The sequence below is a fragment of the Martes martes genome, assembly GCF_963455335.1.
Source record: "Martes martes genome assembly, chromosome: 12".
Lineage (NCBI taxonomy): Eukaryota > Metazoa > Chordata > Mammalia > Carnivora > Mustelidae > Martes > Martes martes.
The window spans coordinates 31,236,524-31,250,732 of NC_137900.1; positions in this window are offsets into that span (position 1 = coordinate 31,236,524).

The following is a 14,209-nucleotide window of genomic DNA, read 5'->3' on the forward strand; positions in this document are numbered from 1 at the left end:
TTCAGTCGTAATATTTGTTTATCTCTATTGTCACATCATGCTGTGAACTATCAGTGTTTTCTTTCCTACTGAAAATAGTTATTAGTGCCTTTAAATGTAACCAGATCAGAGAACCAATTCCAGAAACCCCAGAACTAATTCAAGAAACTCAGCATTGAGACTGTGTTCCTCTAGAAGCATTCTCAGTACCAAAATTTGTATAGTCAGTGTTCTCTAGAAAATTTAAACCAATAGGATATGGGGGTTGGCAAGTTTGAAATGTATTGGGCATGCCAGAAGGCTGGAAATTCAGGGATAATTTGGTGTTGCAGTTCGAGTCTGAGATATGCAGGCTAGAAACTCAAACAGGGCTTCTAGGTTGCAATCTTTTTTTTTTTAAGATTTTATTTATTTATTTGACAGACAGAGATCACAAGTAGGCAGAGAGGCAGATAGAGAGAGGAGGAAGCAGGGCCCTGCTGAGCAAAGAGCCCGATGCGGGGCTCCATCCCAGGACCCTGGGATCATGACCTGAGCTGAAGGCAGAGGCTTTAACCCACTGAGCCACCCAGGTGCCCCTAGGTTGCAATCTTGAAACAGAATTGCTTCTTCCTCAAGAAACTGACATTGTTCTTAAGAACCTCAATTGATTTGATGAGGCATATCACATTATGGAGGGTAATTTGCTTTATCCCGAGTGTACTGATATAGATAGATAGATAGACAGATAGAGATATGGATATAGGTACAGATATGGGTACGTAGGAAGAAAACTGGAAGCATATATAACTGTTAATGGTGGTTATCCTTGATGCAGAAAGGAGAATTGGAGTTATGGGATTTTGCTGTGTTCCTGTGTATGTTTATGTATTGCATGGCTACAAGAGTATTTCCATGTAATACTTATAAACTGAGCAGGGGTGGGGGGAGGGAGGGAGGGAGAGGAGAGAGTAGTACTAGACTAGATGTTCTATAAAATGCCAGTTGTAGGAAACCTGAACTCACGGACTGGTCTCCCAGTTTTCCCACTCCTTCTTTCCACTCTCGGTCTAGTTGGTCTCTTAAACAAGGAGGTTGTGAATGCATACCTTTGAGAAGACACATTCTGCTCTGTTGTGTGAGTTGTATAGAAGTTCAGTAAGCTGAGAAAGAGGACAAAGCACACATGCAGACAGAGTGCATGGAGGATAAAGATTTCCTGGCACAAATGAATCTTTGGTTTCAGGTCATTACTAAGTTTGGGCTGTCCCTCAGCCCCTAGGTTCTGTGAGTTACCTTTGAATCCTGATAACAAATATCTATGTGACTTAAGCTTGTTTCTATGCTGTTTTCCTACTTGTAACCAAAACCATTTTAACTAACTGTAGAAATTATACTGATTCTATGGTTGATGGTGATTTTGGTTGCCAAGAATTAATTCTCAAGAAGATAGTAGTTCATGTATGTTCTCTGTAACCCCGGCACCTAGAACTGAATTTTTCTTTTTGTAGATACCTGACATATGTTAGGACAAAGTGAAGTTACAACTCACCATCCCTTTTGCTTGTTGTTGAAAACAGAATGGAAATAGCTCAAAAGTAAAATCAAACCTAAGTTTTGGTGAATTTATCTGAAGGTGAATTTATTTGAATTATTCTGTCAGATTAGGAAACATGAATTAAAATTCTTATGTTCCATATGTCAGATTGGTTCATTAAACAAGAAGATAAAAAGCAAATGTGGTAAAGAATCAACTTTGACCTACTAGAACTGGCAAATATTTTGTAGAGAATTTTGTTGGATTAAGTCACAAGAGGAGTATGCCTAAGTGGCACTGTTTGATTGTATATGTTATAAACAGAAAGAATTCAGGATCAATTTGCATTTTGTTTTTGGTAGAAGGATATTCAAAAGTGGACTCTTGAGGTGATGTACTTTCTTAGTTCTGTTAATTATTCCCATCTTGGAAAATATACACTGTTGTCTAAATCTTCACTCAGACCTGGTAGCAAAATGATTTTAAAAAAAAAGTAATCTCTATACCGAATGTGGGGCTCAAACTCATCACCCTGAGATCAAGAGTTGCATGCTCTACCCACTAAGCCAGCCAGGCACTCCGATCTGTTACTGGTTTTCCCCCATATTTGAGAGTGCCTAACAGTCTGTGGTCATTCCTGGACATCATGATTTGGACACTTTCATGTGTGCCTCAGCCACTCCAGGCCAGATTCTAGTTTTAAACCTTACTGATAGACTTGCATACCTCTTGGAAACCAAATTTGCTCAGAATAGTGTGGCTCACCATGTTGAACCACCAGTGGTCCTTGTCATATACTATGGGAGATGCTGCTGGGGAGGCATGTTCAGGGTTGACTTCCCAGGATGGGTATGATCCTGACTGGAAACCCTCCTAACAAGGAGAGGTATGAAGATAGAAATAGGAAGTGCTGGGCCCCAGGGACAGTATATGAGAGTTGGCCTCTGCCTACTTATTACATGCTATGACTGCGGGGTTGTTTCCTGGAATTTTGGAGACTACGGGGACTTTCAAAATCACAGAAGAGTTATGAGGATTTTGGTATGTTCTTGTGTATATTTATGTATTGCATGGCCACAAGAGTATGTCCATGTAATACTTCTAAAAGAGAGAGAGAGAGAGAAGAGTACTAGACTGAATGTTCTCAAAAATGCCAGTTGTAGGCATTTTGTCTTGTAAGGAATGGCAGATCCTTCAGGAAGGGTGACTGCTAGTATTATTTTTACTGAGAGTGAACCAGAGTCTTACAGCCTTGGAAAGACTTTCTTCCTAGCAATAGATCAGAGAAGGGACATCAACCCATCTTTGCTCCTTTTCTTGGGCCTGAACGTTAGGGGTAAAAGTGTCCAGCAAAACATTTCTAGGCGATAGGGGCTAAATATTCCTTTTGTGAGGGCAGCCCCAGAACTAGCACTAGAGGTCTCCCTTTGGTAAAATGTGAGCTGAAGATGAGAAAATTAACATATAAATCAGATTAACTGGCTCGCAACACTTTGGACATTTGTTTTCCTTTCTTTTTCTCAAAGACTTTAGTACATCCCAGTTTGAGGGTCCCAGCTCACTTTAAACTGTCCCTGGGTTTGAGAAGAAACAGGGTCCTTTAGGTGCATGAGTTGGGGGAACAGCACCTTCTTGTGGTCAGCACAAAAATAACAGCATGTCTGTCTGTCTGTATTCATTTATGGAGGTATCATTGCCCTGTTGAGCTGTATAGGAGCAGAAGTTTGTGAAATGGACTGTGGAATCCTCCTGGTGTGCTGGGATCTCGGTGGAGGTGTTGGGGCTCATCAGGGAATCCACTGGAATTCCAGTGACCCTCAGTGTCAGGACCCACTTCCGTACACGTGGGTGAGAAAAATTAGGTGTGCTCCAATGTAAACTCTGGCTCCCCAGAGCCAGGGCAGCTGAAAGACTGTTACAGTGATAGAATTTAGGGAAAAAAAAAATCAGGTAAATGTAGGACAGGTGAGTACCTTCGGGAGGGAACAGAGGGTATGAGCTTTACCTGTAGAAATTGTTCTCGAGAAGGCAAAAGAAACTTGGGACTGGATATCACCCTACCAAATCCTGCAGCCTCCTTAGGTGTCTTCTTAGCACACATCACTATCAAACATATATATATTTTAAATATTTAATTTTATTTATTTTTTTAAAGCTTTTATTTATTTATTTTGAGAGTGCATGAGTGAGCTTGTGGGGCAGGGAGGGACAGAAAGAGAGGGAGAAGCAGGCTTCTTGCTGAGCAGGGAGCCCAATATGGGGCTCAAAACCAGGACCCTGGGATCATGACCTGAGCCAAAAGCAGATGCTTAACTGACTGAGCCACCCAGGTGCCTCTAAGGATTTTATTTTTAAGTAATCTCTACACCCAACATCGGGCTCAAACTCACAAACCCAAGATCAAGAGTCGCATGCTCTTCTTGCTCTTCTGACTGAGCCAGCCAGGTGCTCATCATACACACACACACACACACACACACACACACACACACACACACATTTACTAATTTATTTTTTGTCTTCTTCACTAACAAGTGATACTTTTGGATCTGTTTCAATCACCATTCTACCCCCAAGTACACCTAAAATACAATCTGGCATATAATACAATTATAAATTTATGCTGAATAAATGGTAAAACAAACACATTTCCCTCTCCCATTCTTTATTCAAAAAAGTTTATTTTGTTATTATTATTTTAATTTTTTATTTTGAGAGAGAGAGAGAAAGAGAGAGAGCATGAGTAGGGAGGGGCAGAGGGAGAAAGAAAGAGAATCCTAAGCCAGCTCCAGGCCCAGCATGGAGTTCGACAGAGGGCTCAATCTCACTACCCCGAGATCATGACCTGAGCCTAAATCAAGAGTTGCATGCTTAATGAACTGAGCCATTCAGGTACCTCTCCCATTCTCCATTCAAAAAGTGAGACTATGTGACTTCTGAGGCCAGGTCACAAGTGGTTAAAAGGGTTGACTTTTACACCTCTCTCCTTCTCTCTCCCTTTTTTTCCTCAGATTGCTTGCTCTGGGGAATTCAGCTGCCATGTTAAAGACATTCAAACAGCCTGGGGAAGGGCCCATGTGCCAAGTAGCTCAGTCAGAGAGGAAGCAACTAGCTAGGCATTCGAGTGAGCTCCCCAGAAGTGGATCCCTTTAGTCTCAATCAAGCTCAGATGAGCTCAGATGCTTAAGCTTTAAGTGTCCCAGCTGAGGATGGGGCTGAGAAGAGACAAACCATTCCCACTGTGTCCTGTCTCAGTTTTTGACTCAGAGACAAACCTACTAAATGCTTGTTTTGTTTTAAGCCACTAAGTTTTGGGGTAATTTGTTAAGCAGTAAGAGATAAGTAATATATAAGTGGTGCTATGTGACTACAGAGGATAAGTCATAAGAAGAACTAGCTTCTGCCTGGGTCTCTCATGATTGTAGCCCTGAATGACATCTGTTTTTTTATTTTATTTTATTTTATTTTATTTTTTATTTTTATTTTTTTTAATAAACATATAATGTATTTTTATCCCCAGGGATACAGGTCTGTGAATCGCCAGGTTTACACACTTCACAGCACTCACCATAGCACATACCCTCCAATGTCCATAACCCCACCTCCTGCTCCCGACCCCCCTCCCCCCAGCTACCCTCAGTTTGTTTTGTGAGATTAAGAGTCACTTATGGTTTGTCTCCTCCCGATCCCATCTTGTTTCATTTATTCTTCTCCTACTCCCCTAAGCCCCCATGTTGCATCTCCACTTCCTCATATCAGGGAGATCATATGATAGTTGTCTTTCTCCGATTGACTTATTTCACTAAGCATGATACCCTCTAGCTCCATCCACATCGCCGCAAATGGCAAGATTTCATTTCTTTTGATGGCTGCATAGTATTCCATTGTGTATATATACCACATCTTCTTTATCCACTCATCTGTTGATGGACCTCTAGGTTCTTTCCATAGTTTGGCTTTTGTGGACATTGCTGCTATAAACCTGTGCCCCTTTGGATCACTACGTACGTTTGTAACTTTAGGGTAAATACCCAGTAGTGCAATTGCTGGGTCATAGGGTAGCTCTATCTTCAACTTTTTGAGGAACCTCTATGCTGTTTTCCAGAGTGGTTGCACCAGCTTGCATTCCCACCAACAGTGTAGGAAGGTTCTCCTTTCTCCACATCCATGCCAGCATCTGTCATTCCCTGACTTGTTAATTTTAGCCATTCTGACTGGTGTGAGGTGGTATCTCATTGTGGTTTTGAGTTGTATTTCCCTGATGCTGAGTGATGTGGAGCACTTTTTCATGTGCCTGTTGGGCTTCTGGATGTCTTCTTTGCAGAAATGTCTGTTCATGTCCTCTGCCCATTTCTTGATTGGATTATTTGTTCTTTGGGTTTTGAGTTTGATAAGCTCTTTATAGATTTTGGATACTAGCCCTTTATCTGATATGTCGTTTGCAAATATCTTCTCCCATTCTGTCAGTTTCTTTTGGTTTTGTTAATTGTTTCCTTTGCTGTGCAAAAGCTTTTGATCTTGATGAAGTCCCAATAGTTCATTTTTGCCCTTGCTTCCCTTGCCTTTGGCGATGTTCCTAGGAAGAAGTTGCTGCCGCTAAGGTGGAAGAGGTTGCTGCCTGTGTTCTCCTCAAGGATTTTGATGGATTCCTTTCTCACATTGAGGTCCTTCATCCATTTTGAGTCTATTTTTGTGTGTGGTGTAAGGAAATGGTCCGTTTCATTTTTCTGCATGTGGCTGTCCAATTTTCCCAACACCATTTGTTGAAGAGGCTGTCTTTTTTCCATTGGACATTCTTTCCTGCTTTGTCGAAGATTAGTTGACCATAGAGTTGAGGGTCTATTTCTGGGCTCTCGATTCTGTTCCATTGATCCATGTGTCTGTTTTTGTGCCAGTGCCATGCTGTCTTGATGATGACAGCTTTGTAATAGAGCTTGAAGTCTGGAATTGTGATGCCACCAACTTTGGCTTTCTTTTTCAATCTTCCTCTGGCTTTCGAGGTCTTTTCTGGTTCCATATAAATTTTAGGATTATTTGTTCCATTTCTTTGAAAAAAATGGGTAGGATTTTGATAGGGATTGCATTAAATGTGTAGATTGCTTTAGGTAGCATAGACATTTTCACAATATTTGTTCTTCCAATCCAGGAGCATGGAGCATTTTTCCATTTCTTTGTGTCTTCCTCAATTTCTTTCATGAGTACTTTATAGTTTTCTGAGTATAGATTCTTAGCCTCTTTGGTTAGTTTTATTCCTAGGTATCTTATAGTTTTGGGTGCAATTGTAAATGGGATTGACTCCTTAATTTCTCTTTCTTCTGTCTTGTTGGTGTAGAGAAATGCAACTGATTTCTGTGCATTGATTTTATATCCTGATACTTTACTAAATTCCTGTACAAGTTCTAGCAGTTTTGGAGTGGAGTCTTTTGGGTTTTCCACATATAGTATCAACTCAGCTGCGAAGAGTAATAGTTTGACTTCTTCTTTGCTGATTTGGATGCCTTTAATTTCTTTTTGTTGTCTGATTGCTGAGGCTAGGACTTCTAGTACTATGTTGAATAGCAGTGGTGATAATGGACATCCCTGCCGTGTTCCTGACCTTAGCGGAAAAGCTTTCAGCTTTTCTCCATTGAGAATGATATTGGCGGTGGGTTCTTCATAGACGGCTTTGATGTTATTGAGGTATGTGCCCTCTATCCCTACACTTTGAAGAGTTTTGATCATGAAGGGATGCTGTACTTTGTCAAATGCTTTTCCTGCATCTACTGAGAGTATCATATGGTTCTTGTTCTTTCTCTTATTAATGTGTTGTATCACATTGATTGATTTGCGAATGTTGAACCAAGCTTGCAGCCCTGGAATAAATCCCACTTGGTCATGGTGAATAATCCTTTTAATGTACTGTTGAATCCTATTGGCTAGTATTTTAGTGAGAATTTTCGCATCTGTGTTCATGAAGGATATTGGTCTGTAATTCTCTTTTTTGATGGGATCCTTGTCTGGTTTTGGGACCAAGGTGATGCTGGCCTCATAAAATTTTTCCTTCAGTTTCTATTTTTTGGAACAGTTTCAGGAGAATAGGAATTAATTCTTCTTTGAATGTTTGGTAGAATTCCCCTGGGAAGCTGTCTGGCCTTGGGCTCTTGTTTTTGGGAGATTTTTGATGACTGCTTCAATCTCCTTACAGGTTATGGGTCTGTTCAGGTTTTCTTTTTCTTCCTGGTTCAGTTTTGGTAGTTTATATGTCTCTAGGAATGCATCCATTTCTTCCAGATTGTCAAATTTGCTGGCGTATAATTGCTCATAATTGTGTTCTTATAATTCTTTGTGTTTCTTTAGTGTTGGTTGTGATTTCTCTTTCATTCATGATTTTATTAATTTGGGTCCTTTCTCTTTTCTTTTTGATAATTCTGGCCAAGGGTTTATCAATCTTAATTAATTCTTTCAAAGAACCAGCTCCTAGTTTCGTTGATTTGTTCTATTGTTTTTTTAGTTTCTATTTCATTGATTTCTGCTCTGATCTTTATGATTTCTCTTCTCCTGCTGGGTTTAGGCTTCCTTTGTTCTTTCTCCAGCTCCTTTAGGTGTAGGGTTAGGTTGTGTATTTGAGACCTTTCTTGTTTCTTGAGAAAGGCTTGTACTGCTATATATTTTCCTCAGGACTGCCTTTGCTGTGTCCCACAGATTTTGAACCGTTGTGTTTTCATTATCATTTGTTTCCATGAATATTTTTTCAATTCTTCTTTAATTTCCTGGTTGACCCATTCATTCTTTAGAAGGATGCTGTTTAGTCTCCATGTATTTGCGTTCTTTCCAAATTTCCTCTTGTGATTGAGTTCGAGCTTCAGAGCATTGTGGTCTGAAAATGCAGGGAATGATCCCAATCTTTTGATACTGGTTGAGACCTGATTTATGACCCAGGATGTGATCTATTCTGGAGAATGTTCCATGTGCACTAGAGAAGAATGTATATGCTGTTGCTTTGGGATGAAATGTTCTGAATATATCTGTGATGTCCATCTGGTCCAGTGTGTCATTTAAGGCTTTTATTTCCTTGTTGATCTTTTGCTTGGATGACCTGTCCATTTCAGTGAGGGGAGTGTTAAAGTCCCCTACTATTATTGTATTATTGTTGATGTGTTCTTTGATTTTGTTATTAATTGGTTTATATAGTTGGCTGCTCCCACATTAGGGGCATAGATATTTAAAATTGTTAGATCTTCTTGTTGGACAGACCCTTTGAGTATGATATAGTGTCCTTCCTCATCTCTTATTATAGTCTTTGGCTTAAAATCTAACCAATCTGATATAAGGATTGCCACCCTAGCTTTCTTCTGATGTCCATTAGCAGGGTAAATTGTTTCTCACCCCCTCACTTGAAATCTGGAGGTGTCTTCGGGTCTAAAATGAGTTTCTTGTAGGCAACATATTGATGGGTTTTGTTTTTTTATCCATTCTGATACCCTGTGTCTTTTGATTGGGGCATGTAGCCCATTAACATTCAGAGTACCTATTGAGAGATATGAATTTAGTGCCATTGTATTGCCTGTAAGGTGACCATTACTGTATATTGTCTCTGTTCCTTTTTGATCTACTACTTTTAGGGTCTCTCTCTTTGCTTAGAGGACCCCTTTCAATATTTCCTGTAGAGCTGGTTTGGTGTTTGCAAATTCTTTCAGTTTTTGTTTGTCCTGGAAGCTTTTTATCTCTCCTTCTATTTTCAGTGATACCCTAGCTGGATATAGTATTCTTGGCTGCATGTTTTTCTCTTTGTCACTAAGACTTGTAAATTTTACTATTAGGTGATGGGGTGTGGACCTATTCTTGTTGGTTTTGAGGGGGGTTCTCTCCACCTGCTGGATTTTGATGCTTGTTCCCTTTGCCATATTAGGGGAATTCTCTCCAATAATTCTCTCCAATATACCTTCTGCTCCCCTCTTTCTTCTTCTTCTTCTGGAATCCCAATTATTCTAATGTTGTTTCATCTTATGGTGTCACTTATCTCTCGAATTCTCCCCTCGTGGTCCAGTAGCTATTTGTCCCTCTTTTGCTCAGCTTCTTTATTCTCTGTCATTTGGTCTTCTATATCACTAATTCTTTCTTCGCCTCATTTATCCTAGCAGTAAGAGCCTCCATTTTTTATTGCACCTCATTAATAGCTTTTTTGATTTCAACTTGGTTAGATTTTAGTTCTTTTATTTCTCCAGAAAGGGCTTTTATCTCTCTGGAGAGGGTTTCTCTAATACCTTCCATGCCTTTTTCGAAGCTGGCTAGAACCCTCAGAATCGTCATTCTGAACTCTAGATCTGACATATTACCAATGTCTGTATTGATTAGGTCCCTAGCCTTTGGTACTGCCCCTTGTTCTTTTTTTTTTTTTGTGGTGAGTTTTTCCGCCTTGTCATTTTGTCCAGGTAAGAGTATATGAAGGAGCAAATAAGATACTAAAAGGGTGGCAAAGACCCCAGGAAAATGCGCTTTAACCAAATCAGAAGAGACCCCAAATTGTGGGGGGGGGGGGGGAGAAAGGGGATAAAAAGATGTTCAGGAAAAAAAATTTAAAAAAGAAAACAAATAAAGAAAAATATAAAAAAGAAAAAAATATATATATATTAGATAAACTAGTTAAAAAACGTTACAAAAGAAAAGGGTAAAAGTTAAAAAAAATGTAGCAGAAAAAAAATTAAATTAAATTAAATTAACCACAAGACTAAAGAATCATGGGGAGAAAGCCATGAGTTCCATGCTTTGCTTTCTCCTCCTCTGGAATTCTGCTGCTCTCCTTGGTAGGCGAACTTGGTCTTGGCTAGATTTCTTGTTGATCTTCTGGGGGAGAGGCCTGTTGTAGTGATTCTTAAGTGTCTTTGCCCCAGGTGGAATTGCACTGCCCTTACCAGGGGCCAGGCTAAGTAATCCGCTTGGGTTTGCTTTCGGGAGCTTTTGTTCCCGGAACGCTTTCCGTAGAGTTCTGGAGGACCGGAATGAAAATGGCGGCCTCCCAGTCTCGGGCTGGAGGAGCCGAGAGCTCAGGGCCCCACTCCTCAGTGCGCCCTCAGAGAAAAGAGCCCAATCACTCCTGTCTCCCTGGCCTCTGGCCGCGCTCCAAGCTCACGCAGCCTGCAATCGGTTCAAGGTAACCCCGAGCTGAGAGCTCACTCAGCAGCTCTGTCTCTAGCTGGCTTCCCGGGTCTAATACCTGCAAGCTCTGCGACACTCAGACACCCCTGATCCTCCAGTGAACCTGCAGGACCTGGGGCCACACTGACCCCACGTGGGTTTCACCCTGGTTTAGCCTCTGGAGCGATGTCCCTCAGTAGAGCAGACTTTCAAAAGTCCTGATTTAGTGCTCCTTGCTCCGCCGCTTGCCAGGAGCCTGCCCCTCCCCCCACGGTCTATCTTCCCGTCGCTTTGGATTCACTTCTCCGCCAGTCCTACCTTTCAGAAAGTGGTCGATTTTCTGTTTCTAGAATTGCTGTTCTTCTTCTCTTCAATCTCCTGTTGGACTTGTAGATGTTTGCAATGGTTTGATAAGCTATCTAGCTGATCTCCTGCTACCTGTTGTAGTCTCAGTCTGCTACTTCTCCGCCATCTTGACTTCTCTCCCTGGATGACATCTTGACAGCAACCTTGTGATAGACTGTGTCACAAACACCTGGCTCACCTGCTTCCACAGCAGCCGTGAATGGTAATAAAATGTACTGTTGTTTAAGCATCCTGAATATGGGGGTAATTTGCCCAGCAGCAGTAGATCACTCACACAATACCATCACAATCACAACCTCTACTTTCAGTGTCCCCTTAGCACCTGTTACTGTCTCACATAGCAGGTGTTTTACTAATTTATTTCTGTCTTCTCTGCTAGAATCTAAGATCCATGTTTATTATTTTTTAAATCTGTTTTAGTCATTGTTTCACACCCCAGTTCCAAGAACAGAATCTGGCACATGATGGATAATCACTGTGTTGAATAAATGAATGGCAACAACAACCACAAAAGCTCAACATTTTCCCTCCCCTTTTCACCACTGAAGAATCCCATGATGAGGGAAAACTCCGGCAGGACTTTTTTCCCAACAGGGCTAGAGGAATACATCTGCTTTATTATTTTTTTTCTTTTGCCTTTCCTGCTCAAACTATATTTGTATCACCTCTTGAATTACTCAATGGCATTTATTTGTTCATTCACCAATTAACTGATTCCACAACGTGGGCAGGTAACTTAGAGGCCATCACCCTAGAAACTGGATGACCTCCTCTCTCCACAATAAGAAATATTCTTATATATTCTTATATATTCATATATATATATATATATATATATATATATATATATATGCTCTACCCTAAACTCCTGTGGGTAAAACTGGAGGTTATAGTAATTGAAGATGATTAGTGGGATTATCTGCTTCCTCCCCACTAAAATTGTGACACTCTTTTTTTCTGCCTCATTGACTTCCTCCTCCCTAAAAAATCAGGTTATGAGCCCAAGAAAAGTCTGGCACCTTTCACTTTGGTTGCTCACACAAGAGATCCAATCTGAGAGCTCTGCCCTCTTCCCTCTTCTTTAGCATAATCCCAACATAACCACCTCCCTCTAGCAACAACCCCTCCAGCTTCTGTGCCAGTCCTCTTCTCTGAATCTCAGACACCACATTTCTTCCCAGTTTAATACATTTTCAAACACGAAGCCAAAAATATATATATTTAGACCATATTTTTCACTTATAGAAAAGAATATTTAAAATATAAAAGCATACAAAGCCAGTGAAAACTGTAACACATTACCATTATATGTGTGAGGAACAGGATAAATATGAGTTCACAGAAATTTTTACTACAAACACTGGCATGTAGTTTCACCATTAGGTGGAAATCTTAGGGAGATACTTTACTCCTGAACTACTGAGAGTTCTTGTGTGGATTCAGTGAAGATAGGAGGTCCCAGTGGAGACAGGAACCTAGACTCCTGGGAGATAATGTTTTCTATGGCACCATTTGAGCCTGATCTAGGGCTTAAAAACAAACAAACAAACAATAAAACCTGTTAGAAAATGATGAAGCCAAGATGAGCAAGGCTGATGATCAGTGATGAAAAAACAAGTGTGTTGCCTAAGATGTTGGAGAAACACTGGGCCTATTCCTTTAGGGCCACTCCTAATGCAGTCTCTACAGATGTCAGACTCTCCCTATCCTCAGGAATAGAAGCTCCCACCTTTTGCTTTGACCTTTTTGATCCACTGTCTCCCAGATGCCCCCTGTTTGCTTCCCACTCCCTCAGAGCAAAGGCAGTAAGATATGTTAAGCTACTCTAAATACCCAGATGTCATCTTAGAGAAAGGAAGGAAGTCTGAAAGATATTTTTCTTCTCAAGACAGTAATCCAAAAGAGACCATTTACTTGGAAGAGACGAAGATACTATTAATAATCAAACTTAAAATGCCTGATACCAACTCGTGGACTACAACTGGTATATATAAACTTTGAGGGAGTTCAGATAACTATGAATACCTAAAAGGTTAGGATGTGGCCTAGACCAGGAGGCCAGAGACAGTTTTCCCAAGGAAACAATACTTAATATGTTTAGGACTAGAGTTATCTAGGTGAAGTTGAGGAAGGAAGAGCTTTCCAGGGAAAGAGAACAGAAGGACAAAGCCTGTGTGGTGAAGAAGAGCAAGACAGGAAAAGGGGATTACAAAAAGGTTACTCGGTCAGAGCTGAAAGAGTGAGGCATAAGGTCATGGGAGATGAATGGAGGGGTAGGTAGTGTAGGTAGGTAGGTAGGGGTCAGACAGTGTAGGGTCTTTATAATCCCTGATAAAAAGCTCTGTTTTACCTTATTAGCAATGGGAAGTCATGGCAATGCCCCACAAAACTTACATTTGCTGCAATGTAAAAGATGGATCCATAGAGGTGAAGGTGGGGTGGTCTACATTCAATAAAAGTAGATTAGTAAGGAAACTACTGTAGCTTAATTGTTTGAGTGTGTGGCAGGGGGAGTTAAAAAATCTATTATTTTGCTCAAAATGGGGCCCCTGGGTGGCTCAGTTTGTTAAACAACTGCCTTCGGCTCAGGTCATGATCCTGGAGTCCCAGGATCGAGTCCCACATCGGGCTCCCTACTCAGTGGGGAGACTGTTTCTCCCTCTGACCTTTCCCCTCTCATGCTCTCTCTCTCTCTCAAATAAATAAATAAATAAATAAAATCTATTATTTTACTCAAAATAATTCTTTAAAAAAAGTTTTTTTAAAAGTAAACTCTAGGCCCAATATGGGGCTCAACCTTATAACCCCAAGATCAAGAGTTTTATGCTCTACTGAACCAGCCAGGCATCCTTCAAAATAATTTTTTTTTCACAATTGAGTTTTTACTAGTTGTTCTGAGGATCAGTATACATTTTTAAATTTGTACACAATTCTTTTTTTTAACAGACTATTTTTAAGAAGATTTACTTTATTTATTTATTTGAGAGAGAGAGTGCAACCGGGGTGAGGAGTGGAGAGGGAGAGGGAGAGAGAATTTCAAGCAGACTCTGAGCTGAGCAGAGAGCCCAACCAGGGCTCAATCACACTACCCTGAGATCAGGATCTGAGCTGAAACCAAGAGTTGAACACTCAACTGACTGCACCACCCAGGTGCATGCATCCTTCCTTCCTTCCTCCCTCCCTCCCTCCCTTCCATTCTTTCTTTTATTTCAAGATTGTATTTATTTATTTGAG